Consider the following 7,363-nt stretch of genomic DNA (forward strand, 5'->3'; position numbering starts at 1 on the left):
ACTTATACTACTGTCCAACAACAACCACTACTAGTATTACCACCATTACTACTACTTCTACTACTGTTCAACAACCACTACTAGTATTACCACCATTACTACTACTTCTACTACTGTCCAACAACCACTACTAGTATTACCACCATTACTACTTCTTCTACTACTGTTCAACAACAACCACTACTAGTATTACCACCATTACTACTACTTCTACTACTGTCCAACAACCACTACTAGTATTACCACCATTACTACTACTTCTACTACTGTCCAACAACCACTACTAGTATTACCACCATTACTACTTCTTCTACTACTGTTCAACAACAACCACTACTAGTATTACCTCTACCACCATTACTACTATATCTACTACTGACCAACAACAACCACTACTAGTATTACCACCATTACTACTACTTCTACTACTGTTCAACAACAACCACTACTAGTATTACCACCATTACTACTACTTCTACTACTGTTCAACAACCACTACTAGTATTACCTCTACCACCATTACTACTATATCTACTACTGACCAACAACAACCACTACTAGTATTACCACCATTACTACTACTTCTACTACTGTTCAACAACAACCACTACTAGTATTACCACCATTACTACTACTTCTACTACTGTTCAACAACCACTACTAGTATTACCACCATTACTACTTCTTCTACTACTGTTCAACAACAACCACTACTAGTATTACCACCATTACTACTATTTCTACTACTGTCCAACAACAACCAATACTACTGTCACCATGGCTACTACTATTTCGACTACTGACCAACAACAACCACTACTAGTATTACCACCATTACTACTATTTCTACTACTGTCCAACAACAACCACTACTAGTATTACTCCTACTAATTTTACTAGTACTGTCCATTAACAGCTGTTACTGCTACTATTACCACTACAACCAATATTACTACTAACAGTACTACTACTATTACCATTACTGCTACTACATCTACTGGTTCTGTACTACTACTACTACTACTACTGTATCTAATACTACTAATACTGTACTACCACTATTACTACCGCTACCACTACTTTACTAATACTACCACTATTACCTGTACTACTATTGTATTACCAGTACTACGACCACTATCACTTCTACTGCTATTGTGCTAAAATTCTACTACTGTTGTACTACCACTACCATTACTACTACCATGCTATCAATACTACTACCACCACTATCATTACTACTACTATTACCTTTACTATACTACTACTACTTTCTACTACTACTAGTAGTAGTACTATTGCTACTACTACTACTACTACTACTAATAATAATAATAATAATAATAATAGAGCTACTACTTTTATATAATTATTATTGTTCTTTACACAAAGTAATTGGCAAGTAGTAGTTTATAATAATTAATTAATAATTACAAGGTAATAATGACCTTTTCTGACTAATCAGAATAAAACATTTCTGTTTTACCTGACAAACAGTCTGACAATCTGAGTATTTTCTCTTCTGGCAGCAGTTCAGTATCAGTCGAGGAATTTAACAAATTTTTCCATGATGTGATTGTTTGTTGATGTGGTCTTTGCTCTCCTGCTTTGATGAGTTCTAACGAATAACAAGATAATTAGTGAATACCTGTCGCTGCACTCATAAAAGTTTTATACTTTGTTTTTATTGTACAGGCCTATGCAGTGTGCAATGCGGCGAGAGCAAAGGCTAACCATAAAAGTTAATCACTGTATAGAAACTGGAGGTCTGGTAAATTTCCATCAGCTGAAAAACACCACACAGGTTTATCTGCATGGGATTACAGCATGGCCCATGCCTGTTTGCTTGTTTACATCGTGAGACCTGTTCTGGGCTTCAAGAGTCTTAAATATGCTGAGTTGAATATGCATTAGTAGAAAGGCTCTTAGACCAGTTTTACAGCAATTTACCCAGGAATTGCCTTTGCGTGGCTGGCTTGCCCGACTGGTATTATCGCACTATTTGTGTTTCCCTAAACAATGTGGGCATGCTCAAAGTTCTGTTTTGTTGTGTAACCTGTCGTGGCAGTGCTCATAACAACGCTGACCATGTTGCCATGGATGTGGTTATGCATATGGGTTATGTCCTCTGGGTGAGTTACACAACATACCATACCCGTCAAAGGTTTAGACACATGTGATTGAATGTATGCTTTTACAAGTCATTTAGATCTAAAAGTTTGAGTTAAAAAGACAAATATAAACAGTCGGACAATGTCTTTGCATAAAGTGGTTTTCAGCAGGAGACTCTAAATTAGGCCTGTAATTTAGTTGTGATTTGTTTAACAGTATTTTATTCTGTGCACGATTCCATACGTTAATGGACCACTTGTAATAATTTTAAGGGTCCAAACCAACATCATATGTACTCCTGGCTCTTGTTATACAGACTGACAAGTGTTTCCTGCTGATCAGGTGTTCCCTCTTACATGATTTATTTAAACCCTTAAAAAGCCTACGGTCTGCCAGCCAAGTGTTATTACAAACATCTATTACTAAAGAATAGCCCCAGCAGTTTGCACAGACGTCCCTGTAGTTACTGAATAACACACCTTAGTGTGTAACAAGCCTTGGAGTGTTAAGGGGTTAAACAGTTCTACCTCTATAACTCTGAATGTCTACTCTCCACCTGTGAAGACTGTGTTAAAAGGGATAAACCAAAGAGAAGACCAAAGAGTTGATGGGAGAAAAGCAAGCACATTTCGAAAATGTGAAAAGAGAGTGATCTATCAGAGCCATTGCACAAGCATTGGGCAAAGCAGTGCAACATTTTGGAATGTCCTGAAAATGAAGAAACCAGTGATGTACCACTGATGTAGACAACTAGCCAACAGATCGGCTAAAGAAAACGACAGCAGTTAACGACAGAACCATTGTGAGAGCTGTGAGGAAAAACCCAAAACCCCCAAAACTGTCAGTGACTTGACCAACAACCCCCTACAGGCCTGGGCTGATCACAACCACCCATTAAAAGAAAACTTCAATAGCAAAATAGAAATAGCTGCCACAAGATGCAAACCACACACTCATCAGCAGCAAGAATCGGAAGAGCAGACTGAAACTTGCAGATAGATTAATAGACATTCCACAAAAGTTAAATGTGAAATATTTTTGGACTCATGAGGTCAATATTAACCTCTACCAAAGGGATGGAAACACCAAAACATACACGCTTATTAGTCAAACCTGGTGGAGGTAGTGTCATGGCTTGGGCCTGCATGGCTGCTTTAGGTACATGCTTACTAGGTGTTATTAATCAAGTAACTCATGATTAGTTCATAATGAGTTCAGTAAAAAAGTAAAATATGGCATTTACCTGCTATTTGACACTCTCTATAAACAGTTCTTGGAGGGATGCCACAAAACAACCACTTCTTATTCCATAAAGAACCATGTTTGGATGTGTGAGTGTGAAGAACCTCTAAATTGGAAAAGACCTTTTACATCAAGTGGTGGTTCTTAAGACCTTTAAAACGTTCTTCATACCCACACACATGGTTCTTTGTGAAACCAGGAATGGGTCTTCTATGGCATTTCTCAAATAATTTGTAGCACCTTATTTTTTTAAGCCTGGGTCAGTAGAGACCACCACCACCACCCCCCACACTTGGGACCATAACTTGTAAAGTATTATTTATACTTGTTTATTTCTATTAAATGATCTTCAGTAGCGCACCAATACTTTTATGGCAAGACACAGTTCTAGGTATTACACTGCTCCACATGCATTACCCTCACACACATTCAAGCTGTTCTATCTAGAATAGCTCATGCATTCCTGGAGTTTTGAGAAGTTACATGGTTAATCCAGCACATGCCAGTTCTTGTGCTTTGCTGAACTATGCATACATAGAAATCTCTCGCTCTTTCCAGCCTATACACTGCCCTAGAATGTTTACCACATTTTCTGCTTCACAGAGACAGAGTTGTATACTGAACTGAAAGTAGGACAGCGCTAGAGTACAGTTTCTGACGTCAGCGCTGCGTTTCTGGCGCCTGAGTCAGGAAGGTGGACTGCTGGAGTGCTGCTTGAGGCCCGCGTGTGACCATAACAGAGGAAGAAACAAAAAGTAACAAGAGAGGGGAACTTGGCAACGGCTTGAGATGCAGCAACATCTGCCCACTGAGCTGGACTTTACTGTCCAAACTCCTATGTGATGATTCAGGCCTGGAATCTGAACCACGAAACAGAGCGTTACTCATTTTTGTTGCACATGTGAGTTTGGGGACGAACAGAAAACACAATGTACTGTACCCGTACTAACTGTAAATAGAGGTTTCTGTATGTGTGTGGGGAAGGGGTGGATTAAGAAACTCTTTTTTACTGTAATTCTTTATTATTTCCCAAAAATGAATGAAGATTTTGAAAGTGATGAATCGGCGCTCATTTCAAATATAGCCTACATTCTTTTTAAGAACTTCCGACTGACTATATCATGGGAAACTGAATTTTACTTGCTTTCTGTAATAATTTGTTTGTCGAATTTTTCCCTTTTTTTCCAATTTAGTACTGCCAATTAACCCACCCTCCCCCTAGCACTAGCAGTGCTCCTGGACACCTCCGATACACGCAAAGTCAGCTACTGCCTTTTTTTCAAACTGCCACCAATGCGGCATCACCAGGCAGCTGACACGCTCTGAGAAAAGTGTCAGGTCCCCAACTCTGTCACACCAGCTAACAGACTCATGCGCCAGCCAAGAGAGAGAGCAAGAGCACGGGTAATTGTGCTCTCTTGGGCTTCGGTCGCTGATGGCAAAGCGGCATGGCTCAGGATTTGACCTTGTGACCCCTGGCCATTAGACCCATCGCATTAGGCTGCTGAGCCACTCTGAGTGCTTACTTGCTTTTTAGAAAACATTGTGTAAGCATTGTTAAAGTCTATATATAATAATTTACTCCGGCAGATAACTACCTATTAAGCCCACAGAGCTCATACAAATAGTCTAGGATAAGGTCTAAAAAAATTTTTTAATTATTAATGAAGCTTAAGAATAACTCAGTTGTCTTGTTGTTCATGTAGTTACTGAATAATAAGTCTTAATCATTAATAGGACTGGGAAATTAAGGGGTTAAAACATCAGAGCTTATTACAGAGACAAAAAATAGCGACAACATGAAGGGGGGATACGATGATGTAGAAAACAGCGCTGCCTGTGACTATTCACTTCCAATAATCAGACAAGTCTGTACTTCAGTGAGTCATCCCAATGGCAACAATCATAGAGTTCCCACCATATTTCTGTTTACCAAACTTTTTTCTCTGTGTATGAAAGGGAACTGAAAGAGGGGTATATGCAGAACATTTCCTGTATTTAATATTAGAGTAAAGCTATACTCCTGTCGTCACCGCTGATTTACTGACAGAAATGTGTCTGGGTAACTGCCGCAAGTCCTGGGAAACTACAGGGTATATCCTCTCTTTTTTTCTGCTACCGACATATGTCTTAGTTTCTATTTCTGAATTTAAGCAATGTCCTGTTTGCACAATGGCACATGACATCAGTTTATGTTAAGCAATGTGAAGTGTGAGGATATTGTGAGATAGTGCACACACTGAGGATTAAAGCAAGATTTATGTAATCTATCTTATGATTTGGAAATAGTTTCTGTCCATTGGTTTCATTGACGCTGTGGCAAAGGCCGATGTTGATTCTGTGGCGGGATTATACAGGTCACTCACAAAAGAAGTGTGGATTCATACCAACTGATAGACAAATGTAGCTGTAAGCTGTAAGGATTCACAATTTCATCTGAAACTGTCTGGAAGGGATCAAAGGGATTCGCAGGCACGCAGGCGGTATGAGTACTGTGGTGCAATGAGTTTCAAGAATTTACATCCTGCCTTAGTGGTGTAAGCTAAACTTCAAAGGGATTCCCACTTGCCCTGTGTGGCAAAGGCAATGCACCCTTTTCACCACATGTATCTATTTATATAACAATAATTCAATAACCATCCTTTATAATTAGAGCACTATTCAGTAGGCTAATAATAACGTCCCACTCTATTTATTAAAATTCCTGTAGGTCTCAGAGCACTCTGGACTGTGGAGGTTATGCTGCCCCTCTTTTAGTAAGCATGAACTATTGCCCCCCCAGCCCCAACCCAAACGTTAACATTTTTTTATGTGATTTTATAATCCTCCCTTAAAACACGCTTTCATGCCAAGTAGTGGATCCTCTTAGAAATAATTACCTATGTACTCAAGATTTTGAATTTTGTTAAAATAACTTGTCTTATTATATGATTTTTGTATTTTGTCAAAGTATGATCAATGTTCTTACAATTTTGACGGTCAAAATAAGGATTTTCTCAGTTCTGATCCCCACTAAGATGGTTTAAGCTTGTTTCCCAACTCCAGGCCTGGGAATCCTTCCTGCCTGACAACTGCAGCTTTCTGTTTTCCCTACTTTCTAACAAAGCTAATTCAGATGACACAACAATTGAAACTTTACGTGTTTAATGAACGTCTTTCAAGCTGCAAATTCTACAAGAATCCACAAATCAGCTGTGAGAGCTTCCTGACTTCTCGGTTTCTCACCAGCAGCCAAAGCTGAGAAACAAAAGACTGCTACCAAAGTGTCACTTTAAACTGGGTCCAGTTAGATCAGAAGGATATGGAAGCCCATTCCCACCACCTAATTCCCACCAAAAATCCAGAACCTAATGCTTTTTAAAAAGTATTAATTTCATTGAATTTGAAATTATTTCTCAATATTTTGAAATGCTTTTTGATGATTTTGAGAAACCTTCTCATTATTTTTAGATGCTTTGTATTATATTTTATTTTATATTATACATTTTATTAGAGAACTTCCATTGAAAGAAACAAGCAATGAAGTATTTGCTCTAAAATAAGTAGTGCAGTGTTATTGAATTGAAAAGGTTTGAATGTAAAAAATGTATAAAATAGTTATAAAATAGTAGGTAATTTTAAAGTCACCTAATAATTTAGTATCTGATCTGATCTACTATCTGAACACATTCTGAGTTGTGTAAATTATATTAACAAACAAACAAACCAATGTTAAAATCAACCATAAACGAGGATAGCCAGGGATAATTGCATTTTAATGCCTGACGATGCCAATAACAACATACAAACACTTATAACCTAAAAATGGGAACTAAATAATCATCGCACATCAGCTAATCTGCAGTAAAATGAGTATTTAATGATTACGTTAGCACATTATCTGAGCATCACTTAGACAGTATGCTAATACACTGTCAAATGTGGTGTTCGGACAATAACGAGTGTTTTCAATATTTTTAGCCACAATATCATTTGGTATCGAGCACTGTGATCCTACTCGTGGTGTCGA

The sequence above is a fragment of the Salminus brasiliensis genome, chromosome 19, assembly GCF_030463535.1.
Source record: "Salminus brasiliensis chromosome 19, fSalBra1.hap2, whole genome shotgun sequence".
NCBI lineage: Eukaryota > Metazoa > Chordata > Actinopteri > Characiformes > Bryconidae > Salminus > Salminus brasiliensis.